This window comes from Mirounga leonina, unplaced genomic scaffold (genome assembly GCF_011800145.1).
Source record: "Mirounga leonina isolate KUSES-001 unplaced genomic scaffold, KU_Mleo_1.0 Mir_165, whole genome shotgun sequence".
Taxonomy (NCBI): Eukaryota; Metazoa; Chordata; class Mammalia; order Carnivora; family Phocidae; genus Mirounga; species Mirounga leonina.
Genome location: NW_023270415.1, coordinates 16459826 through 16486798, shown reverse-complemented (window position 1 = coordinate 16486798; position 26973 = coordinate 16459826). Strand labels below are relative to the sequence as shown.

Sequence of the window (26973 nt, the reverse complement as noted above, 5' to 3'; positions counted from 1 at the left end):
CTGTTACTTATTTTACAGTTGTTTTTGTAGTTCTTCTCTGTTCCTTTCTTGTCTTGCTCTCTTCTTGCACAGTTTTCTGGTTTTCTTCAGTGATGTACTTGGATTCCTTTCTCTGGATTTTTTGGATATCTATTCCTGATTTAATTTGTGGTTAACATTAGGCTTGTATATAACATCTTGGCATATGGTGGTCTACATTAAGTTGATGGTTGCTTAGGTATGAACCCATTCTTTACTCCTCTTTCCTACCTTGTGTTTATGTAAATGGTATCATACTTTATATCCTTTTATTTTGTGAATCCCTTGACTGTTTGTTATAAATATACTGAATTTTACTGCTTTTGTGCTTCCTACTTTTCTTACTCCTGCTATGGTCTTTCCTTTCCACATTCCATTTAACATTTCTTGTAGAGATGATTTAGTGGTCATGAATTCATTTAACTTTTGTTTGTCCAAGAAACTCTTTATCTCTCCTTCTATTCTGAATGGAAGCCTTGCTGGATAGAATATTCTTGGTTGCAGGTTTTTTCTTTGAATATATCATGACACTTCCTTCTGGCCTGCAAAGTTTCTGCTGAAAAATCAGCTGATAGCCTTATAGTGTTTCCCTTGTATATAACTGTTTTCCTTTCTTTTGCTACTTTTAAATTTTTCTCTTTATCACTACTTTTTTGCTATTTTAATTACTATGAGTCTTGGTATGGACCTCCTCGGGTTGATTTTTTTGGGGGGCTCTGTGACTCCTGAATCTGGGTTTCTGTTTTCTTCCCCAGATTCAGGAACTTTTCAGCTATTATTTCTTCATAATTTTCTACCCCCTTTTCTCTCTCTTCTCCTTCTGGGATCCCTATAATGCAAATGTTATTATGCTTCATGGTGTCACTGAATCTCCTTAGTCTATTTTCATTTTTTTTTAATTCTTTCTTTTCTGTTCTGTTCAGCTTGATTGCTTTCCATTACTCTGTCCTCCAGGTTGCTGTTCTATTCTTCTGCTTCCTCTAATCTACTATTTATTTCATTTAGTGTTTTTTAATTACAGTTACTGAGTTCTTAATCTCTGATTGGTTCTTTCTTATGTTTTTTATCTATTTGTTAAGGGTCTCACTGAGGTCATCTACTCTTTTCTCAAGTCCAGTGCTGATCTTTATGACCATTACTTTAAGTTCTCTATCAAGCATATTACTTCTTTCCATTTCTTTTAGCTCTGTTCCTAGGGATTTTGTCCTGTTCTTTCATTTGGGACATATCTCCTTGTCTCCTAAAATTTTCTAACTCTTTGTGTCTGTTTCTATGTATTAGGAAAGTCAGCTAAATCTCCTGCTCTTGAAAGTATTTGCCTTATGAAGAAGAGGTCCTGTAGTGCCCTGTTGTGTAATGTCCTCTGTTCACCAGAATCTGGCACTTCAGGGGTCTCCTATGTGTGTTGTTTATGCCCTACTATTGTGTCTGAGTCACTTTTGCCTTCAACCAGTAATCTGTAATGGCTCTCTGCCTATTGTGGGCAGGGTTTGGTCCCTGTGTTGTTAAGTAGGCCAGTCTAGGACTGCCTTGGGCTTGAGATGAATCAGACCAGGCATTTTCCAGAGATGTGGTAGCACTGAACTGCAGGGCAATTTCCCTATGTTGTCCCCTGAGAAGCTTTAGTTGGTGGGCAGAGCCTGCAGTCAACCAGATGTCTGCCGCAACCCACAGTTGGGGCCACAGTTGGACTGGTGTGTGTGGTTACCTTCCCCTCTCCTTGGAGCAGAAATTACTATGGAGTGGTGCTGGTCCCTGTCAGGGATGCTTGGATACCATCAGGCTTGTGGCATCTCTTTGGATGGGCTCTGGCCAATGGTGCATTGGAGGGGACAGGCCTACAGGAGATCACAAGGTTGGGGTATGTGGTATTAGCAAGGTTTGGGCAGATCAGCTGTGGGAGGGAACCTGGAGCTGAGGCCTGGTGGAAGGGGTGCATTTGCAGGAGAGCACAGGGTTGGGGTGTGCTATTAGCAAGTTAGGTAGCTAATACTGGCATTGTGCTGGTTCCTGCAGGTGTCCATGAGTCTAGGTTGGGATGGGGGAGGAAAATGTTTCCTGCCAGCTCTTTTTTTCTTGGAGAAGTCTCCCAATGATCCATGCTCCCACAGTGCATGCTGAGATTAGTAAACAAATCTCTCTCCTTTATATCCCTGGATTTTTTCAAACTGCTGCTTCTATGCTGTATCTCTGCAGGGCTGTTTGTTGTGCTGCCTCTTTAAGGGCTGGGATTCTGCCCTCCTGGCTCTCCCAAAGCCAAGCCTGCTGATTTTTAAAGTTCCAGGTGTTATGCCCCACTGATTGTAAGAACTCGTGAAATTAGGTCCCTCTGGTTTTCAAAGCCAAATATTATGGGGATTCATCTTCCCCACGTGGGTTTTCTGTGCCTGGGGTGCCTGGTGTGAGGGTCTCTTTCTCTCCCCTCTCTGCACCTGCAGCAGCTCTACCACCCATGGACAGTCCCATGGGTCTGTTTAGTTCACAACCATGTCTCCGCACTTCCTACCCTCTTCAATGTGGCCTCTTCTCTATATTTAGCTGTGGAGAATCTGTTCTGCTAGTCTTTGGTCATTTTCTGGGTTATTTACACTAATATGGGTGTTATCTAGTTGTATATGTGGGACAAAGTAAGCTTAGGGTCCCCTACTCTGCCATCTTCCCTGGAAGTCTAATAAAGTTTAAATAAAGTTTATATAAACCTCCCAAGGCTAGTAGATTAATAAGTGCTGGAGATTTGATTGAAAACAAATCAGTCTAACTCCAGCCTTAGAACTATGCTCTTTCTTGAGAAAAACTGTACCCAAACTTTTAGTTACATACTCATATCAATAAGAAAAAACAGAGCATGTACTACAAATATTTATTATAAATTTTATCTGCAATACTATATAATATATATTATGTACATTATAAATAATGCACAAAAATAAAAATCAAAGAAGTGTTATAAAAATAGAAGTACAAGTTACACTATACTTTATCTCACTTCAGATTATTATTCTTACTACCTCTATGGGTTTATCTAATTCTAATTTATATTCCTAATTCTAGTGTAAAATATATTATCTTGCCTATAGCAGATACTCAATAAATGTTGTGAATAAAAGATTATGAAGTTTTCCTCTACACTGTTATACTCTATACTCAGTGCTGTAACATACTGACATATTTGAATACAAACGTGCTCAAAAGCAGCGTCCTTGAATTGATTTTTAATATATCTGCTAGCTTTCAGTTGTTAAAGGTCAAGCTTCAGTCATCTTCCTCAGAGCATTAGTTAAAAGAGAGAGTTTGTTATATAGCATGAACAGCTGGTATCCCAAAAGGGACATTTGCAAGGAGAAGGAGGAAGGTCCTCAAAGGCAGACATATTCCATTCAAAATTGTTTGCTTAATTCTCCTATCTATAATCCTACAGAAAATAAATGCTGTTGTCTCTTTAAAAACCATAGATCGGCTGGGGAATTTGTGATTGTTTAATAACCATGGCTCTCAATCTTTTTTCAATGAATGGAATGAACTATAGGTGTAGATCTTCAACCTAGAGGTGATTGTCTGTGGACTGGCTGGAAGTGTGTGTTTTATTTCCTTCCCCACCAGATGAGAGGGTATAAAAGCAGTCACCTGTCAACCCACTCTAGCAATGAAATTCAGCAGCCTATTGTCCCAATCACTGCTCTCAATCACCCTAAACGGCCTCCAGAGGCCATCATTATTATAGGACATGTTCCTAAGAGTAGATAAATGGAACTCCACCTGCCAGCCTGCATAGGGAAAGATGGACATTCTTGGCCAAAAATATGAAAGGGCCTTGGAGCTTTATTGACATTTACATCAAAAATAGTTAGCAATAAAAGCAGCTGTTGTGGTGTGCTTTCACCACGACGTGTTTGGAATATGCTGTGAATTGAAATACAGACCTCCTGACAAGCAATTTACCTTCTGTCAGTCTCCATGTGCTTGCAGCATTACTGGGTACTCGCTGTGATAGGCCACTTAAAGCTGCACATGTGTACAGTTTGGATGAAAGATTAACTACAATTTGAGGCAGGAAGTAACGAATTGTGGAGTGTCATTCATAATGGCCTACATTGTCATCTGCAGGGTGACACCATAGCAAGAAGGTGCCTCTGTTGTGACTGCCTTATGGAATCAGATGTCATTCATTCTAATGAAGATCTGACTACAATTCTAATAAGCAGAGTGCAAGACATCTCAGGACTGGAAGCATTAATCTGTCTTGTTTGTTGACATTATAGGGATGACTAAAATGCTATTATGCAAGAAATTTTTTTCAGAAGTGATTCAATAGCGGAATTGCAACACAATGTATAATGGCCCAGAACAAAAGATGTGCCAGAAGTTAATTTCTGTATTTATTCTTCTCAGTTGATTCAGTACCCTTCCCTTAAAAAATTTCTACTAGATGAAATATTATGATGTCTCATGAGTAAAGTACTGATTGTTTTGTCTGAGCAATATGTGGAATTCCAGTCTCTTCGATGGAAAATTCTATATCAAGTTTTGGCGGCACTTTTGGAAAGCAATGTACCATTTATTATGAAGAGTAGATAAGATACTTGGCTACTTTTTCCCTAAAATCGTTGCCCTAAACTATGCTACCTGCAGCTCTAGAAACAATATTTAGTCAAATCTAAAGAAAAATAAGTAACTGATGTTGTTTTTCCTCCCCTGGCGAAGAAGTTCGTCGTTTTCAATCTGATAAACTGCTCAACAGTGTAAAGTCCATGGGCAACTGCCAAAGCTGATATGTCTATAGAAATCAAGTGCCTTACAAGTTATAATCAACTTTATCAGTCATTATATATTTGTTTTTGAAAAGAGGACAGAGTTTCATTTTCCTCAATAAGTGTTCAAAAGCAGTTCTCCGTCTCTTCCCTTTCACAAACATGTGATCCTTTGCGTTCCTTGGGTTAGTTACTGATGAGGAAACAATTCATAATAGTTTAATTCTTTGCAACTCAAGTAGGAAGAAAGGATTTAGCACAATGATATTTTCAAATATACAATGCACTTGCTCTTATGACTATGTATCCAAGATCCTTGCAGTTGATTATCAATCCACAACCACCCTAGTATCTAATTCTGTGATTTTCACTTTACTGCAAAATCATAGATGGTTTGTGTCTAGCATTTCTACTTCTGCTTCAGATCAAAGTGTGGTTTAAAGTCCTTAGTGAGCTTGAGAATCAAGGCTTTCAACCTCCTCATACTAGCCCAACTGCTCTGGAAATCTAAAACTATCAATAAACAAGGTTTTTGTTTGTTTTACACTCTACTTTTGCCAAAAAAAGAAAAAAGAGGAGGATATTATTGCTAGTCTCTGATGTATACTGAAAGATTTCACTAAACTTACTTCAGAAGCATATTCCTGTAAATAACAATTCCAAACATGTTCCTATGAGTATAAATATTTTTTTAAAGATTTTATTTATTTATATGAGACAGAGAGAATGAGAGACAGAGAGCATGAGAGGGAGGAGGGTCAGAGGGAGAAGCAGACTCCCTGCCGAGCAGGGAGCCCGATGCGGGACTCGATCCCGGGACTCCAGGATCATGACCTGAGCCGAAGGCAGTCGCTTAACCAACTGAGCCACCCAGGCGCCCCTTATGAGTATAAATATATGCACATATTCCAGAGACCATAAATTCACGAAATCATTTGTTGTGATTGGCTCTTGGGCGTTTGGCTGGCTAATGCTGGCTCAACCCAGAAAATTTATGTGAGGTGAGTTCTAACAGGCCTGTGTGTATCAAAGCAGAGGCGATACTGTGGGCGACTTTCACTTTCAGTGAAATTGAGTCTTTTGGTAGCTTCCAGCCAATAAATAGCTGAAGGAAATCACCAGCAGCTGTCTAGCTGCTGGCAGACATAAGCTTTAAGGCAGCCATGCAAATTAGCATGTTTCTGGAGCCCCTCCCAAAAAACAAATGGGCTGCAAACACCAAAGCTTCCATTGAATGGCTTACTTTTGCCTTTCTATTAACTCAGACCTATTCCTAATTCTTATTTCTATTCCTATTGTTGCTAACAATCTACCCAAAATTTAGTGGCTTAAAGCAATACAAATCTATTACCTTATAGTTCTGAAGATCAGAGCACAAAAATGGGATTTACCTAAAGTCAAGGTGTCAGAAGAATTATGTTTTTTTCTGGAGGCTTTAGAGCAGAATTTATTCCTTGTCTTTTCCAGTTTCTAGAGGCCACCTACATATTTTGGTTTGTAGCCCCTTCCTCCATCTTCAAAACCAGTAATTCAATACTCCTTTATAACTGACCCTCCTGCCTCCCTCTTCCCTTTATAAGGGTTTCCGTGATTACATTGGGCTGAGCTGGATAATCTCCCCATCCAAAAACCCTTAACTTAATCACATCTGCAAAATCTCCTTTGTTGGATAAAGAAACACAATCATGAGTTCTGGGATTAGAATGTGGACACGTTTGAAGGACCTCAAAGATGCTTCCCACACCTAATTTATAGTAATGCTTTCTTTGTCCATTGCCTTTTTCCCCTTTACAACCATCAGAGGAAGTGATGGCAGGGAAGACTATCACTCCCACATGTGAGTGAGGAAATGAATGCCCAGAAATGCTCATGCCTTGCCCAACCCTACACTGCTTTAGGCAGAATTGTATGTCCACGATTGTAAAAAGAATGTAAAACTCATGGGCGCCTGGGTGGCTCAGTCGTTAAGCGTCTGCCTTCAGCTCAGGTCATGATCCCAGGGCCCTGGGATCGAGTCCCACATCGGGCTCCCTCCTCGGCGGGAAGCCTGCTTCTCCCTCTCCCACTCCCCCTGCTTGTGTTCCTGCTCTCACTATCTCTCTCTCTGTCAAATAAATAAATAAAATCTTTAAAAAAAAATGTAAAACTCATCACTCTTTTTTTTTTTTTAGCTCTACTTATGTACCTGTATGAGGAGTACTGAGCTACCACAGAGGCATGCAGAGAGGACCTGGTCCCACTTGACAATATTGCATCTAGCCAAATTCTTTCCGGTGCCAGCCTCTCACAGCTTGTGTCTCTGCTTTCCTTGGACTCTGAAGCTGGGTTTAACAGACCAAATCTTTCACTTCCCTTTCTTAATTTTCCCATCTGCTCTTCTTCTTAGGCCTAACCCCCCCGGAAGCACCCATGCTCTGAAAGGATCCATCACTTCAGATCAATAAGAATCTTAAAAACAAATATTATTTATGGGACACAGCATTAGGTGGCACTGTTTGGTAGACTGGAAGTACACAGTCACAACATTACAATTTCAACAGTGCAGTAGTGAAACAAGGATTCGAATCTCAATACATTCTTTTTAATCCAGGTAACCCTGGCCAGATTACTTTGTGCTTCTCTGAGCCTCAATACCCTTTTCTTCAAAGAGGTGATGTTATGGTTGTTATAGATTAAAAAGAATGACATATGATAGTACTGGCATGTGGAACGTTTAACATACCTTTTTTTCCTCCCTTCTTCTCTCTTATTGCTCAGGGAAAAGAATAGCTGAATCACAGATCCAAGTTAGGGGTATCTGCACATTAAAAAAACAAGAGGGAGAATTTTTATTTGACAATATTTAACATAGGTAAAAAAAAACCTAAAAATTTGGAATCTTGAGTATTATGACAGGTGCAGAGGTGTTTCCAGGTGAGCATCTTCCAGCTATTTGTCAAATCTCATCACATAAATGTAGATGCAAGATTGCAGGGAACTACAGTCATTCTAATAAATTACATGGGAGATTGCTTCAGATATATGATAAAAAATGACTAGGTAATACAAATCTATTTTCTTAATACAGGAGCATCATGGGGAAGTGGAAAATAGTAAAATTAAGTCCTTGTTCTATCATCTTCATTCCAATCTCTATTCAATTTCCTTCATGATTTTCCCATATATCAACTTATTTGTTATTTCTTGAACATTTACTGTGTGCCACCTACATCATCCTAGGAATACGGTAATTAATCAAGCTTGGTTGGTTTTCCAAGATGGCACAGATAAGCAGTAACAATTAAAGAGAATGAGTACTATGATAAAAGTATGCCAAGATGCTTTAGGAGAAAAGTGAAAGGGTATCCATTCTAGCCATTAAGGTAAGAGAGTCAGAGATGTCTTCCTGCAAAGGGAATATCTAATATGAGAACTGAATAATAAGTAGGAATTACCCAGGTTAGGAGAGAGAGGAGCAAGGGTATTCTAGGCAAAAGCAGAACATATATGAAGACTTGAAGAAGAGAGCACGTGGCATGTTTAGGGCACTATATGACATTCATGTGGCTAGAGCAGTGTGTAAAATGTTAGGAGATTGGGAAGTGTGCTATCCCTTTCTGCTTTCCAAGTCCCAATAGTTTTCTTGAATAGAAATGTGGACACCATCTGTTTCCCTTCCTCACTCACACTCTCCCTGCGAAGAGAACAATGTAACTGTTTTTCTACTAGAGAAAATTCCCTGAATTTTTTCCAACTAATCTAAAATGTTTCCCTCAGAAGCACTTACATTTTTCCACACCTCTGAACCCATATTTTGGGGAAAATATTCTCATGCTTTAGACTGTATCAGAGTGATTCCAATCTTAATGTATAAGGTTACAAAATATGGATTGAAAAAAATATAATGGGTAGCCCACTGGAATTAAGTAGAAAGTGCTCCAACAATTCCTGTACTTGGCCTCCCAGACTTGGAAATGCAAAGTGTGATCCAGTCAGGAGAGTCAGTGGCTATACATCTATGGTATGAATGCTACTTTGGGAGTCAGTCTGAAAACTGCCCCCCTTCCCTTGTCACCATCAATACTTCTTTTTCTATAAAGAAGTAGATGGCCAACTTCTACAAAACAATCATACAAGAAGCAGGAATTAGGTATTATAGGTGATCTATCCTTAAGCCAAGGAAATTTATTCTACACAAACATTTAGAAGAAGAGAAAGAAGACCCCAGGTAGTGGTACATATTGGAGTTTGAGTCTTTTATGTGCTGGGGGACCAAAGGCAGGAAGACTTGGAGGGCTTTCTGCTTAACTTAAGGTCTGTCTTTTCATATGGTCTGTCTGTTGAGAGCAAGAGAGCCAACAGAATAGAATACAAGGTTCTATCTCAATGCAACAGAGCTGTATTAGAGGAAAGCATGGGAAAATCTCAGAGGTAATACAGAGGCTGGACATATGAATCTATTTCCAAGAATAGATCTGAGAATTGGATTTAAAAGACCTCCAAAGGGGCAGGGAATAAAACTGTTGCAAATTTAGCTAATCAATTCCTTACTGGTAAAGAATCAGATATGTATAGCTATCTTTGGTATAAGTGAAAAAGAAAAGTACACACACACACACATACTAAAATGAAATAAACAAACCAAAGGCATAGAAGCTGAAAAGAACTTCATAAAACAAGGGGACTGAAAAGACTGAGAGGAAGAAGAGAACTCCTAAAGTGATTTACTGTAACTATCAAAACAATCATAAAACTGTTGAAAACTCAGTAGGATACAATAAAATATAACGTTTATGAGATGGGAATTCATACACAGAGAAGACAGAGGAAAGAAAAAAGGTGAAATAAAAATAATATGAGTATGCTAAGGAAAACTAAAACTAAACTAAAACACATCACAAAATTACAATAAAAAGTATGGTTGACACTACATAAAATCAACTCAGCAATAAGGAGGATAAACTTAAGATTGTCCCTTAGAAAGAAGGATAAAATAACAAAGAACTAAAACAAATGAGAGGTGATGGTGGACCAGAAATTGCAACATAGCCTAAAAAATTTATTTCTGCTTAAGGAATAAACCAAAAGAACTGTAACAAAAGCAAGAATTCGAAGACAAAATTTCAGAAAATTTTGGTGAGCTCATAAAAGACCTAGTGATGCAGATTTTGAAATGTACACAGGTTCTTCGCAAAAGTCAGTGAGAGGCCATGAACTCAGAGAAAAACATTTGACAAATCCAACATCTTTTCATGATAAAAACTCTCAAAAGATTGGGAATAGAGAGAAATCACCTCAACATAATAAAAGCTTGGGGTACCTGGGTGGCTCAGTTGGTTAAGCATCCGACTCTCGGTTTCAGCTCAGGTAATGATCTCAGGGGTCATGAGATCCAGCCCCACGTCAGGCTCCACACTCAGTGGGGAGTCTGCTTGAGATTCTCTCCCTCTGCCCATCCCTCTCTCTCTCAAATAAATAAATAAATCTTTTTATTTTTATTTCTTTTAAGATTTTATTTGTTTATTTGACAGAGAGAGAGAGTGAGTACAAGCAGGCACGGAAGCAGGCAGAGGGAGAGGAAGGCTCCCCACTGAGTAAGGAGCCCAATGCAGAACTCAATCCCAGGACCCTGGGATCATGACCTGAGCTGAAGGCAAATGCTTAACCGACTGAGCCACCCAGGAGTCCCTAAATAAATCTTTTTTAAAAAAATAATAAAAGCTATATTTGATAAGCCCATAGTTAACATCATACTCAACAGTGAATGACTGAAAGTTTTCCCCCAAATTTAGAACAAAGCAAAGATTCTCACTCTCATCACTTTTATATAACATAGTACTGGAAGTCCTCACCAGAGAAATTGGGCAAGAAAAAGAAATAAAAGGCATCCAAACTGGAAAGGAAGAAAATTATCCCTGTATAGTAAATAATAAAGACTTTACAAAAAAAAAAAAAACTATTAGAACTAAAAGAATTCAGCGAAGTCACAAGATACAAAATTGACATACAAAAAACAATTGTAATTCTATGCACTAATAATAAACTATCTGAAAAAGGAAATTGGGAAAACAGTCTCATCTATAATAGCATCAAAAAGGTTAAAATGCTTAGGAATAGAGGCTCAACATCACTAATCATCAGGGAAATGCAAATCAAAACCATATACATAAGATCACCTCACACCTGTCAGAATGGCTGGAATCAAAAAGATAAGAAATAACAAGTGTTGGTGAAGACATGGAGAAAAAGGAACCCTCGTGCATTGTTGGTGGGAATGTAAATTGGTACAACCACTGTGTAAAATAGTATGGAGTTTCCTCATGAATAAAAAATAGAAATACCATGTGATCCACTAAGTCCACTGCTGGGTATCTACCCAAAGAAATGAAAACACTAAGTCCAAAAGATACATGTACCCATATGCTTATTGCAACATTGTTTACAATAGCTAAGATGTGGAAGCAACCCAAGTGTCCATCAATAAATGTATGGATAAAGGAAAAGTGGTACATATATAGAATATTACTGAGCCATAAAAAAGGATGAGATCTTGCCATTTGTCACAACATGGATGGACCTAGGGGGTATTACACTAAGTGAATTGTGAAATAAGTCAGACAGAGAAAGACAAATACCATATGACTTCACTTATATGAAGAATCTAAAGAACAAAACAAATGAATGAACAAACAAAAAACAGAATCAGACCTGTAGATACAGAGAATAAACTCATGGTTGCAATGGGGAGTGGGAGATACAAACTTCCAGTTATGCACGTGCTCTCTCTCTCCCTCTCAAATAAATAAATCTTAAAAAAAAAAAAAGGAACTCAAATTCAGCTGTTAATTTTTACAATACACGTAGAACATAAATAAATACATGGGATGTTTAAAAGAAAAGTAATAAGATAAGGTACATTTAAATACTAGACAAAAGGAAACTGATGGTTTGATAATATAAGAACTAATAGCACTTACTGTGATATGATAAAAGAAATATTTCATCAATAAAATATGACAATTATAATCTGCATTCATTGCAACCTTGCCTCATATACCAAGCAAAAATTATCAAAATAATATGGACATCAGCAAATCTACAATTATAGTGGTACACTTTAACATATATCGAGAGCCAGAATCACTGAGGGTATATATTTGAACAGCTTAATTAGTAAATTTAGTCCAATGGATTATTCTAAACACACTGTTGCATTCGCAAAATAGAGATAATACTTTTATTCTTCAAGGAGAGTTGGAATAATCACAAAAATTGACCATGTATTAGGCCCCAAAAGGATGTTGCAAAGTCTAAAAAACTAGAAATCTATAATAAAAATATATTCCCCCAAATTTATATATTTGGAAACCAAAGTGAGTCTAGAGTTAAGGGTGGGAAATCATAATGGAAATTTCAAATAGTCAGACTATGTCATTGTACATGGTTATTTTAAGAGCTCACAGTCTTCCTGAGTTTCAGTTTATTCATCTCAATGCCTCTTCCCAAAGCCTGACACCCCATCCAGGCTATTCTGTCCTCAGTTTCTCTGAGCCCTGTGGGAGCTCTGAGATTGTTCCTTTTATAGCTCCTGTCATCATTTGCCCCACCCAGCAGAGGTTGGCTCTCCCTGTGCCCAGATTAGTGTTCAACAACCAAACCTAGGACCCTGTGAATCTCCGGAGCTCTTTCTCTGTGACCTGCCCCCGCCCCTCTGCTCCACAGATTCCAGCTGCCTGAGCTTCCTCTAACTCCAGCCTGTCACCCTGACCCAGCTAGTCCCTTGTGAGATCCCTGCTTTGCACGCTGATCCCTGCTCTGCACGCTGGTCAGGAAAATGCCTCTAGGCAGAAAGCCAGGGCAGCCATTCTCAGGGATCACACAGTCCTGTTGTGCAATGTCTTTAAATAGTCCCATATATTTTTGTCCAGTTTTTAGTTATTTACAGCAGGAAGGCAAGCCCAGAACCAGTTACTCCCTCGTGGCTGGAAGCAGCAGTGTGACCCATATGATTTTAGCACTTTCTTCCCATTCACTATTTGAATATGAAAATGTCCCTCATGTGAGCCTTTCCTTTTTGCTTCTTTCTCATTTCCCCCCCATAGTTCAAAACAATTTGAAGTTTGGTTTCTAAGTAAACTCTAGTTAAACCATACGTCCAGGACGACAGAAATATTTAAAATTTAGACACCAAACAAACCACAAGTAGGAGATAATGCCATTTAACTCATTTAAGATGAGTACAGAGTGTTGATGTCTGTTAACGTAACATCAAAGACCTACTTTCATCACCACTAAACGAAGCAAATAAAAATTCTGGGAGGGCCATGGCAGTGGTAGAGTGGCCTCCTCCCCATTATGTGATACCCATTCCAAGTCATAAGTGGTAGCAAGGGATAACCTTCTCCATGAGATTGTACTCACAGTTATCTTTACTTTTAGTTTTCATCTAGATAGCAACAAAAAGGACTTACATGGTCACAGAATTAACTGAACCAAATTAAGTTACTATAATTTTCACAGCTGAATTCCTATAGTACCTTGGTCATTCTGTTATTACTGTTCAACTCTCATTTGGGATAGGTATAATTTGGCTTTCCTCATGCTGGGCAGTACTCTAGTGTTGGGCCCTTTTATGCTGTGCTACTATCTCTGCGTTCTCACACAAATGCAAATTTCCCAGTGGGTGCTCCATAACTGCCCCCTTTAACCTCCTTCAACCAGCCCCACATACTCCCATTGCACCTGAAGGATCAGACACTTCACTTAGGAAAACCTCCTTGAAGCTTCTTTCCTTTACTTCTAATTTCCACTGAATAAAAGGCAGATCCATAGGGAGAGGCTTCCTTTGCTTCTGCCTTGCACATTATGTCACAGCAGGCCAGTTAGCAAATGTGCTGATGGCTAGGATTCCAGGTAGGTCAGACCTTTCCTTTTGATGATCTACTACATAGTCAATTGTTTATAAGAAATATACACTTGGTCATTCAGGACACCAAAACATATTTCTCATATATATTTGGTCTTTGTCCACAGTTCCTGGCTCATAGTTCCCAAAACCCTTAAAATTTACTAAGTGTTGACAGTGACAAGTGTCTCCTGTTATGTTAATGAGGTAACTTTTGGACCCCACCTAAAGATGGGGCTATTTGCTAAGGAAATCAACCCTGTGATAAGAAGTGCAATGGCCTCATATGACCTCCTATGAGGGGAGAGGAGCTGGATGTTGAATTAATCATCAATGGCCAATGATTTAATCAATCATGACTATGTAATAAAGCCTCCATAAAAACCCAGGAGGACAGGGTTCAAGGGCAGGGAAAGGGTGACATACCTGCAGAGGGTGGTTGGTGTGCTTGGAAGCTAGGTGCCCTTTCCCCATACCTTGCTCTATACATCTCTTCCATCTGGTTGTTTCTGAGTTATATCCTTTTCTAATAAACTGGTAATCTAGTAAGTAAAATGTTTTTTTGAGTTCTGTGAGCCACGCTAGCAAATTAATCAAACCCAAGGAGGAGGTTGGGAACCTCTGATTTATAGACAGTTGGCCAGAAGCACAGGCAATAAATTGGGCTTGCGACTGGTATCTGAAGTGGGGATGGAGTTGCGGACACAGTCTTGTAGGACTGAACTCTTAACCTGTGGAACTGATGCTCTATCTGGGTAGAGTGTATCAGAATTGAGTTAAATTGTAGGACACCCAGTTGGTATCTGCAGCATTGCTTATTGGAAGTGTGGGGAAACCTCCCCCTGCTCCTCATATTGAATTTGAGTCCAAGAACACTAAAACCAATGTTTCGTTTAGATGAGAAAATGCCATGTGCTGGTGAAGAAGTGAGTGTCCTTAGTCTTCTAGCAAAATTCTAAACATAATCTCCTCTTATCTCTTAGTTTCATTAAAACCATTTAAAGTAGGCAACAAGCATAAGTATGACTATTCCAATGAAAGTAAATAGGGAAAGAGAAGCTAAATGTTTGAGATACTTTTGGTTAAGTTCATGATAGTTTATATTACAAATTAAGCTCCACTTGGCAACAGTGAAACATTCTGTTTTGCTTGTGTACATTGTCTTTCATTTTGCTTTAGTTAGGTAGGTAGCGTTATGGAAGTTTTAGGTTGAAGATGATTGACACATTAACAATTGCTAGTTGTTGAATTTCTTTAAATCATCCAAAATCATTTTCTTGCATTTAACTGAAAGATTGAAATTAAACATACTATCCTCCATGCTCTATGTTATTTTCAATTTTTATGGCAGATCAAAATAATATGTAGCTTGTATTTATTTATTCACTCTTCGTGGCAGATCGTGAAAGAAGTTTATGCGGATAGAGCATTTTAAAGTATAATAGCTACCAAGATAAAAAAGACAACAATTTACTTATTTACTTATGAAAATGGCAAGTAGACTCTTCTAAATTGTAATTTTTTCTTGTGAGATTCCCAGAGAAACTCCATAATAACATTTGCAAATGTTTCCATAAGAAGAAACTTTATGAAACATGTTTAAATATTTATGGAATGTTAAAAATGAGGCATTAATTGGCAAACAACTTAATTAAAATGCTTTCTCAAGTAATTAGCAACAAATACTTCTCTATCTGTTTTGCATGCCATTTGTCTTGTGTTTGTTAAACCCGCCTGTCAGTCAAACTTTGCTTCAGGTAATTTTTTTGCTCTGTGGGGAAAATCTTCAAAAATTACATCTGAATTTAAAATATTTTGATTATCATTTTTATCTAACAAATTCTCTTTTTCACTTCATCTTCTATATGTCCCAGTAAACCATCATCCTGGGAATTTAGGGCCTGAAGATGAAATTCTGCATCAAGGCATTACTGAGTTTCCAAAAACACTCTCCAGAGAACAAACTGAATCAATCTAGAATCAACAAACAGTGCAGTTAATTAATGAGAACACCATAAGGGAGCTTTTTTAAACAATGTTGACGGCTGCTGCCTCAGGACCGATAGCACCAGAAGTTATTGCTGGTTTGAAAGAAGTGACTCTTAGGGTTCCCCCAAGGCACCTTTTGCTTACATTAGCTATTTACCACAACTTTTCCTTTTATTTGCACCCTTGGGGAAGTACACTTATTTCCTAAATTACTTTTTAAGTGATGCTTATTCCTGCCAGTAGCCTGAGGTACAGAGTGAAGGTACAGAGTAAACAAAAACAGGAACCAAGTCTGAAAGAGCACTGAACAAGTCTGCAGAAATATCCTTATACTGTAGCATTGTTTTCCAAACCACAAGTCCTGAGATGGCATGTAAAATGGGGGGGGGGGGGGGGGGCTTCTTCCTTCGGTCTGGTTTAACTGCAGGAGTTTAGAGGGGAGAGCAAGGCTGAGAGGATGCCTCAGAAGCAGGTGGCGGTGCTGGGTGAGAACCGTAAGGAAGACATAAATACTTATTTTGGGCAACAAGCCTCATTAAAACTAAGACAACTGAAAGATACTTCAGCCTTATAATAAAGTCTTACTACCTCTTGGTGTTTAAAGACATCAAACCACAAAAACTTCCTGTCCACAGAATGTAAGCTCCTCAGAGTCAGGTACCTTTGTTCTCTGACTACTCCCAGTTCCTAAAACAGTGCCCGGCCCATAAGTGCTCAAAAAATAGCTGTTGAATGAATGATTAAATGAGTAATGATTAAAGTAATAGAAGTTGGTAAAAGAATATCTTAATTCTGCCAGTAATTCCCTCGGCAACTGACAGGTACTTAAAGACATCCTTTGTTTTTAGAAGTAGCCATTTGCCATCAATGTCTAATGCATGGTATAAGAAATAAGACCTATAAAGTTGTCATTCAATAAGTATTGATATAAAACCTACTAGATGTCATGCATCGTACTAGACTTGAAGATAACAGTGATTAAAAGACAGATTTGGTTCCTACTCTGAGTTCGTAGTCTTATAGGGAATCAGATATTAATCTAGTAATCATACCAATATATAATTCAGAAAATGTGGTAAGTGCCTTGAAAACAATACTGGGTTCTATGAAAACATACAAAAGATTTCAGAAGACTGAAGTGGTCATATAAGGCCATTTTTTAATGTGATGAAAATATTTAAATGCAGATAATTTAAGAAAGATGTGGAGTTTAGAGGTTCACGAAACTAGAATATTCATTTCTACATCTTTTCTTGCGAATTACAATCTCATCCAAACCTCTGAAACAGAGTTATTCAAGATGTCAGCTGCTTCAAACCATGTAATGCAGTTCCAAAACTTTCAAAACTTGTACACCCACATACAACTATTTTAGTAGAATAAGTAGGCATTAAATTCAGTAAATCTTAATTCCTTTTCCTATAATGAGGATTTTTAAATATCTTAGGAAAAGGAGAAGATTAATCTTTTAATTAATGAATAACACAATATAGTTGCTAAACTTTTTTACTTAAAAAAGTTTAGGTTTTATATCAACCACAATAATATAATAGAAAAAATAGATATTTATTAACTGCTTTCTGTGCACCAAGAACAGTACTAGATTCTTTACTCCCCCCTTTTTTTTTTACTCCCTTTTATTTTTAAAGTAGGCTCCAAACACAGCATGGAGCCCAACGTGGGGCTTGAACTCACAACCCAAGTTCAAGACCCTGAGCTGAGATCAAAAGTCAGATGCTTACCCGACTGAGCCATGCAGATGCCCCTCTTTTATTCACTTTTAATATTCAATTATATTTTAGTAGTTTTATTAAATTAAAAATTTGGGCTTGCTTTCCAGGTAAGATCCCTGTTTTCGTATTGTTAATTTAATGTATTTTATCTTATCTACATAAGAATGGATAAGATGAAATATTACAAATCATACTGATGAATATTTTTTTAATTTAAAGAAAAATATGAATACAGACACATAGACAATACTTTTACCCTCAGTTATATTTATCATTTTGTGCCCAATGCATAAACAGTGCTGAGCAAATGAAGGTGCTCCATTATTGAAAAAGGTGAATGAATAAGTCATGTATTCAGAGATACTTTAAGTTTTCTATGTGTGTGTATGTGTATGTGTGTGTTTGAGAGAGACATTGAGAGAAAGAAGGAGACGATTGTTGGTATCCTAATACTCATGCTTAATTCTTTTTTATACAGTTATTTCCCACCTAATAAAATTGAATTTCATTACTGATAAAAGCTACCAGAGTTTAAGAACATATATATATACTTTAAATTAATGGTGCCATGAGAGTTGGACAAAACAAAAAGACAAAAGAGCAGCTTGGATTTTTAGGCATAATCTAAGGTGGACACAGTCAAATGTTAGAAAGCTTAATGACAGGATATCAAACTTTTTGCAGTACAATGGTAGGAGGAGGAGGCAGGTCTATTTAAATTGCTGTTTTACTCCACCTGTTATGTCTCTAGTCAGAAATACCCAACTGCTTATGTCTTGGTGAATGTGGTACTGCTTTTCACTTTGGTATTCACACATCTTCTTGATCTCTTCTACAAGTTTGGGAATTCCAGATGGTAAGGCAAATTATCTAAACTAGTGTGACATTCAGGTCACACTTGAAAAAGCAGTAGTATGACCTGGAAAGCCACAGATCTCTCTTATTAAAATAAGTGTTTTTAAAAATAAAAACTTACCTACTTGGCCTCCAAGGCATTGAACATGTACTACTTACTGGGCAAAAAACTGAAAACCATAGAGAAAAAAATAAAGGTGTCACAGAAAAAGAGACCTGGAGAAGATAAGTGAAGATCAAGGCGTTAGAAAAATCATTTTTAAGGTGACAATATTTAGGAAACATGTAAATTAAGTATTGGTTGAAACAAGCAGCAAGAGAACAAAATGTTAGAATTGCATAAAACGAAGACTATAGAAAAATACAAAGGATATAGAATGTATTAAGAAAAATAAAGGAGGAAAAGATTAGGAGATGATTTTTGGACTCTTTCTTTCCATTTATAAAAACCAGTGATTCTATGGGGAAGGGGAGGCTTAATGTAATGGTAAGAAGCAATAAAAATGGAAAGGAAGCAAGTATGCCTTCACAATAAAAAGTCATATCTCTATGAAACTAGTAATGACTAAACATTGTTCTCCTCTCCAGTAACAAATCACAAATCAAGGGATTGAATTAAGTAGTATCAGACTTTCAAAGGAGCTGGAGCATTCAGCCATAGTATGTTTTAGCACATAATATTCAGTCCAAAAATAATGAAGCAATATCAGACACCAGAGATAATCTATTAAAAGAAAAAAATAAAAGTATTAAATGCAATAATCATAATCTCTATGAAAAACAGATAATTTTTGGTAGTCTGTGAATATTAGTGGATTAAACTAAATACCCTTAATCTTAAAGTAGAAGTTCTCCAGAAGTTTCACATGGCAAGGACAATATCGAATATACTGTAATTCTGAAAAATCAATCAAGTTCTGTATCATTCTGTAGGTTCATTTTTTATTATGATTCTACATTTAAGAGCCTAGGGCTCTGAAACAAGTCGGTCTAGTCTCATATGATAGGCTGTGTCGTATGTGACCTAAACCTGTAAGATTCCCTTTAGCTCACAGTAAGTTGTGAGTGATGTTGTGGATTTGGACCAAATTAGATTCCAGATAGACTCTTTCTCTGTGGGTGACTTGCTCTTTTCTAGAATTCTATTGTTGGGGCTTGGCCGGAATTTAGCCAAACTCCATGGTGGCAAGGACATCTGGGCATTTACCTCAATGTGTTCAACACATTGTCAGATTGAGAGATATATATGCATCACAGAATGGAAAGTTTTGGTTTCATAGAGCACTGGAAATACCTCCTAAGAAGAGAAGTGTCTGTTTGGATTAGATGGTTTCCAGTTAAACAGATGGGGTACCAGCCTCCTGGGTTTAAAACTGGCAGAACCTTTTAGGGCATTCAATAAAAGAATCAACAGTGTTTAAAGAGGAAGCAGAAACACTGGGGTCAAAAACATGACATATTTTTGCATGCCAAATAATAAAGTTAACGTATCTATGTTAAATGTGCCAATAAATTTGATTCTTTGCCAAAGCAAAATTATATAAATTAATGAAATTTTTAACTTTTTCTTGGATTTCAATATTTTTGTCCTGCAGTCACCCAAGTTAGCATAAAAATTTCAATTTTATAAAAAACTTCCAGTTTACTAAGGTGTAGGGTTAGGATTATCCATGAAAAATTGTTGGTCTCTTTCTTCTACTATCCAACCAAGTCTCCAGCTATAAGTAAGTCTCAACAAAGAGTGAGTTCAAATTAATTTAATCATATATTGGCTACTTAATATGCTCCAGGTACGATTCTGGTTTTAAAAGGTTAATAACACTCAGTTTCTACCTTTAAGGATTTACCATCCAAGACATTAGTTCTCCACATTTTTTTCCCTGTTTCCACATTTATCACATGGGCAAGACATTCCAGAAGTGACTTCTAACTTAGAGGTATAACCTTAAGGGTCTGACACACTATGGGGATGCCTGGGTGGCTCAGTCAGTTAAGCAGCTGACTCTTGGTTTTGGGTCAGGTCATGATCTCACAGTTGTGAGATCAAGCCCTGCATGGGGCTTCATGCTGGGCATGGAGCCTGCTTGGGATTCTCTCTCCCTCTCCCTCTGCCCCTCCTCCTGCAATTCACTCAGACACTCTCTCTCTCTCCAAAATAAATAAATAAATAAATAAAGACTCTGACGCACTATGGATCCTCATATCATTTAGATTCTCATTTGAATATCATTGTGCTAGTAAAAGGAAACCAACATAGACTCTAATAGATATAACAAAGGATTTCAGGTGCTATTTAGAAATCTGAATCAAATGCAATTGAAAGAAGACAATGAATTCAGTTTTATATGTGTTCTCTTAGATTCTTTTGGGATATCCACATAGACTATCCAGCATTCTACATATATTGAATTTAGGAGACAAATTTACATTAAACATACAGATTTCAGGGTCACCCACATATAGGTAGATGTTGGAGCGATGCATGCAGATAAACTTGTGTGTGTAAAAAACATACAACAAACAAATATCTCTAAAATATTAGAGAGAAATATAGAAAAAAGGTGAGTGTGAGGAACTGGTGGATTTAAAGATTATCTTTTGTGTACCTTAACTCTGAAAAGACAAGAAAAAAAATTCAAAGTAAGGACTAGAAGAGTGTTTAAGCAAGAAATTGGGGGAGAATTATTTGTTGGTTTGCCTGCTATTTTTATTTAATTAAAATTAACTTTAGCAAGATTATTAGAAAGAACTAGTTAAGATGGAAGACAGAAAAATCCAAGAAAGAAGAAAACACACTTTACAGAACTCCCCTCCATGATAACAAGGAAATTAAAGAAAGGAAGCAAATTAAGAAAGAAAAAAAAAGACTTATGTTGAAGCTAACACCTTAGCAAAGCCCTAACTTCTGGAGACAAACTGAAAGATATATCACATTTAGAAACAAAAGTGTTTAAAAACTAAATAGAAATTATTCAGCCAAGGAATTAAAACCCATCAAAAACATACAAAAGTCATTAAGCTTTGTATATCCAACAACATTACATTTTAATACTAAAGCAAAAGGTTTAAAAAATATAAGGAGAATTATGCAAAACCATGGTGGTAGTGGAACACTTTAATAAATTTTTCTGGAATTTGGTAGGTCAAAAATCAATCAATCAATAAACATGCAAATGATTTGAATAACAGTTTGATTTTATATACATGAAATACTACAAAATTTAATCATGTACTAAAAAGTGAATCATCTTATTAGAAAAATAAGAATCATGAAGATGAAATTTAGAGAGGAAATATAAAATGGATAATATAAATAAGAAACATGCCTAACCTTAACTATTAATCAGAGATACACAAAATAAAAATGAGATACCATATCTTCCTTATTAGATCTAAAAAGATTGAAAAACAATAATGTTCATTTTAGATCTAAAAAGATTGAAAAACAATAATGCCCAGTAATGATGAGAATATGGGAAACTATGAAGCAATTTACATTATTGGTGTGAGTATAAATTGGTATAGTTTTCTGGAGAAAATCTGGCAATAAAACTAAACTTTAAATGATCACACATTTTGGTCAAGAGATTCCACTACTCATAATTCCTTCAGGAAATAACAGTTTATAGGTGAACCTACAAGGATGTTTCCTTCAGTGATTTTAAAAGAGTCATAAATTGAAATCAATGAGTTTAAAAATGACAGCTTTGCAAACATGAAAGAGAGTATATCAACTATTTATGTACTGACATGGGGAAATGATAATAATAGATTATTAAGTAAGGAAAACAGGTTGTATGAAGAATAGTAAATAGTGAATAAATTATAAACCCACTTACATCAATTAAAAATTTATATATGCATATGTAGTTCCAGATAATAGTTTTTTTTCTAAATTAAAGTAATCTACTTTTATTTGGGGAATTGCTTAAGTTTATCTTAGGCAAATATGAAGTTTTCTTTAATTCAATTAAGGTTGTCATTTCCTGATAGACAAACACAGTTGTATCTTAGGTCAACAGTCGCACAATATTCAGATCTGCTCCCTGAGATCTGAGGGTACCTAGACCTAATGAGATGGACCAGAGTTGCCTCATCAAGGCCTATGTCAGGGAAATCTTCTGAAATAAAATTACCTAAAAAAAATAGTTAATATGGGCTCATGAGCAGGGCTGAAAACAAGAATCCCAGGATTTGTGGAGGATTGTCCTACCAGAGCTTTTAGCTGACCATTGAAACAAATTAAGACCTTAACCATATAAGTGCTTGTGTTCCAGGAAACCATGGAATATAGATGGAAGAGAGGTACAAAGAATTTATTCAACAATTATTTTTTGAGTGCTTCCTCTATGGCAGCTACTATTCATACTTTGATATAACAGTGAACCAAAAATACACACATCCTTGCCTTCATGGAGCTTGCAGGTTAGAGGATTAAAATAATCAATAAACAAATAAACTTACTATATTGGTGACACTACGGGTTACGTAGTGAAATACTGCCAGGAGTGCAGGGGCAAAATAGGAGTATTGCTATTCTATGCAAAGCAGTCACTGAAGGCCATGTAAGATGAATTTTGAGGAGGCACCTGAAACAAGTAAGAAAACAAGCTACATGGATATCTGGGAAAGAAGATTCCAGACTGAGAGAACAGCAGAGCCAAATACCCAGGATGTGTTTCTTATACAAGGGACATAAACAAGCCAGTGAGGCTAGGATGAAATGAAGAGAGGTGGGTAATAGGGGATGAGAAATAGGCCAGTCCATGCAGAGTGTGCTAGGCCACTTTTAGAATTTTGGCTTTTATTCTGCAAAGGAAAGCAAGTCATTGGAGGATTCTGAGTATGGGAGAACATTTGGTTGAGGTCTGCACTGGGAGGGTTATTCAAAGGACAACAATTGTCTGCATAGTGGCCTCAGTCAGCCACATTCAAAAGGTTATGGAGGACGTCCTTCAAGGGACCACTACACAGAAGTAGAAAACCATAGCAATAGCTAACTTTTAAAATAAATGATTAATTTTTGATACGTGTGGAGAATGACTTTAACTCTCCCATAGAGTTTTAATCTTTTGCAATAATCATTTTATCAGACAAAATAATAAAGGTACAACAGAAGAAAAATATAGTAAAAGAAAAATGCCACATAGAGAAGAAGCAATGATCAAGGTTATAGAAAAGAGCTTAAAGAAAAAAAAAAACATATAATGAGCACTGAGGAAGGACTTGGTCTATACAAGAAAAGACTACATCTCCCTAAAAGATTGGAATTAAAAACAGAAATAGATGTGTTATTAGACATAGTGATGGGAGATTTGAGGAATTTCCATTAAGATACCCTTAATCTCCTCTGTAACATATAAAAGAGGTTAATTTGCTTACAGAAAGATTCTAGATGTTGGGGTTGGGGACTTGAAGAGGTTGGCAAGCATTTGAAATAACTGTAATGGGAAATGGTGCTGAGAAGGCAGCTGAAGTTGAGAGCCATAAAAATATAATGTCACCATTGCTCACACTTATGTGATTTCCTCCAGCAGCCCCCTAGCCTCTCAGAAATAGAAGTAGAGAAGGCAGAAGTTTGGATTAAACCAAGGTTCTGAATTGCAGTACAACATGGAACAGGCTCAGGAAGACTCTCTTCTGGCCATGATGTGGTAACAGGGACTGGATTTTTCCTCACACCTTAAACAACTACAGATATAGGCAGAATCCATGGAATAGTAATTTTCAGACAATTGATAAGAGCCCAAAACAGTGATAGCTGAGAAAAGGAAACAAATGAGGTGAATGAGGTGAGAACTACAGTTGTCCAAGTTAACTTCCCAGGCCTCAGTGCAAATGGAAACCCAGTTCAAAGTCCAGAGATCTGGCTGAATAAAGGAGACACAGGTGAAATTTCAGGAAGCCCAAAATTGCTAAAATTTGTTGGGGGGGAGGGGGAACTCAGAGAAAGAATGGCACTGTGAGAGCTTCCAAGATCTGCAGAGGGTTTCTTTTGAGTGTTTGACTTAGGACTGCTCTGCACATACATGAAAGGATAGTAACAGAGGTTGGTGAAAGAAGTATAAAGAAAAAAGGGAGTAAGTGCAACAACATCTGGAGTTAACATAAGTTGGGAAGAATCTGTGTTCCAATCAGCCAGAGTGAAAAGACCTCCAAACATAAGAAGAATCAAGTAGTGTCTAGAAGGATATTGTCTCATTAGTGGGGTTCTGAATATGCCCCATAAAAGCTTAAAAACAAACCTTAAAAGAAACAAACTGATTCCAAGTAACTTAACTAATGTCCCAGAACAAAGATCAACAATATTTAAAGAAATATAAATTATAAAATTTACAATGACTAACATCTAATTAAAGAAACTTTATTTGTGCAAAAAAGCAGAAAAATAGAACTCAAAACTGGGAGGAGATAAATTAATCAATATAAACAGACACAGAAATGGCAGATTGAAAGCATTATCAGACACTACTTAACACTCTCAGATAGTATTAAATCCACTATCTCAGATATGTTCTCTATAATTAAAAAAACAGGAAATCATGAACTTGAGAAGAATAATAGAATATATAAGAGACTTCTACAGTGAAAAATAAAATAACTTGAAATTAAAAATTCACTAAAATTAAAAGCAGATTAGACACTGCAGAAGAAATGATTAGTGATTTAGAAGACACAGCAATAGAAACTTTACAAAAATGAGACTCAGAAAAATATGACAAAAAAGTCAACAGAAAAAAGAATAAACATCAAAGAAATGTGAAAAATGTGAAGTCAAAAATGCCAAGTGATTAAAATACATGTAATTTGAATCTCAAAAGGCAAAGAGAAGGAAAGACAGAAAAAAAAGGTCAAGAAATAATGGTAGATAGTTTTCAAAAAAATTTGATGAAAATTATTAACTCACAGATACAAGAAACTCAACAAAGTCCAAACAAGGTAAAGATGAAGAAAGCTACACCAAAATATCCTATAATCAAATTGTAGAACATCAGCAATAAAGAGAAAATCTTAAATACAATCAGAGAGGGAAAAAAAGACTCATTACTTACAAAGGAACAAAAGAATGGTAGCAGAATTTACATCAGAAACCACACAGGCCTGAAGAAAGTGGATCAACATTTTTAAAATAGGATGGATTGAAAACCTGTCAACTTAGATCTCTATACCCATCAAAAATGTCTTTCAGAAATGAAGGCAAGACTTCTGGCTTCCACTTTGGATGTAGAAAGTGAAAAAAAGTGTCATTCTCATCCTTACAATAAGAAAAAGACCAATAATCTACAAAACATACTAGAGAGCTGAGGTCACAGGACAATGAACTAGCCTGAAGTCTAAGAAGAAAATTGCCTCCAGAAAAAGATGGGATGAAAGACTTGCTTATCTAGAAAACACTCTGGGGATTATACATACCGGAAATAAAAATTTGGGTAAAATTTTTAACAAATTGCTAAATGCTGAATGTAGGCTAGCAGGAAAGTATAGAACCCATGGGAGCCACAGACAACAGGGAAAGGATTAACTCATTGGCAGGCTCTTCCCCCACAGACCTCACCACATACTTACAAGAATGGGAATAGGGAAAGAAACCAGAGGAAGCCTCTTGTGTAGAGGTCTAGAAGAGGAGAAATGAAACTACTGTTTTTGGAAAAGTCTCAAAACTGCCCTGATCCTTCTATCTTTTCTTCCATACAGAAAATGAAAAAACAAAACAAAACAAAAAAACCTTAAGCCACTGAGGAAAGAACACATGTTACTAAAAGGACACATGTGAATACCCATGAAAACTAGAAGAAGGGAACAGAAAATAAAACTCTTCTACCCCTGAGGGAAAGGCAGGAAAATATCATGAATTCAAATCATTAGAGAACCCTCATGGGAGGAGGAGCAGGATCCTGAGAAGGCCCACACCCTAAGACCTAGGTACACCTGTTCAAGGAACATATATCCCTAACATGGAGTCTCACCCAGGACGAGACAGAATTTTCCCTGTCTACCAACACCTGGCTAGCAACAGGGTCAATGTGCCAGAAAAGTCTAATGAGGAGGTTTCTGGTATCCACTGGTTTACCAGTTTGAAGGTCCTTCCTTGGTTGGGGCAGCTTCAGTAGAGGGGTGGAGGCAAAAAACAAAAACAAAAACAAGCAGAAACATTCTTTAATGAATGAGAGAAGTCAAATGGAATGTGGAAAGTAATATATTGAGTGCAGACTACTCTTTGAGGAGGCTTAGTGTGAAAGAAATAAGCTAGATAGGGCTAGAGAGAACAATATGTCAGGAAGAATGGTTTACAGGCTCAACCCAGTATATCCATGGAACAGGAAGTCATTACAAATGCTCTTTTGAATCCTCTTATTCTGCCCTTGAAAAATTACAGTGCCATTTTTTGTTTGCAAAGGTCTCCATAATATTCCCCATCCCCCAATGGAATTGGGGCCTCAGAATTAATTGCCACGCATTTAAGTGATGTATTGTGATTTCTAAAAGATCCAAACCTTGTTACTAAATATAATTATCAAAGAAAAGAATATTTCTAAATATTTGGCATTATATATCTGCACCTTATTACAAGAAAACTTCAATTCAAATGTTAATCTTCAGGGTTGGTCTTATGAAAAACTATGACAAATCAAAATTTGTCACCACCAGTGGCCTCCTTCTTCATGATCCTTACACTTGCCTATCATTTCTCACCCACTGGAATGACCGGCACCATCACATGGCCCCAGGCTACTCAGGCTCCTTT

General features: G+C 36.9%; 1 long non-coding RNA gene across 2 annotated transcripts in view; it reads right to left on the bottom strand.

The window, feature by feature from the left end:
• Window positions 1–7446: 7446 nt before the first annotated feature.
• Window positions 7447–26973, bottom strand: part of LOC118014872 — a 114190-nt gene continuing 94663 nt past the window's right edge. For both annotated transcript variants that reach the window (XR_004680403.1, XR_004680402.1), the window contains one exon: window positions 7447–7563. This is a non-coding gene — a long non-coding RNA (uncharacterized LOC118014872). The remainder of the gene's footprint in view (window positions 7564–26973) is intronic.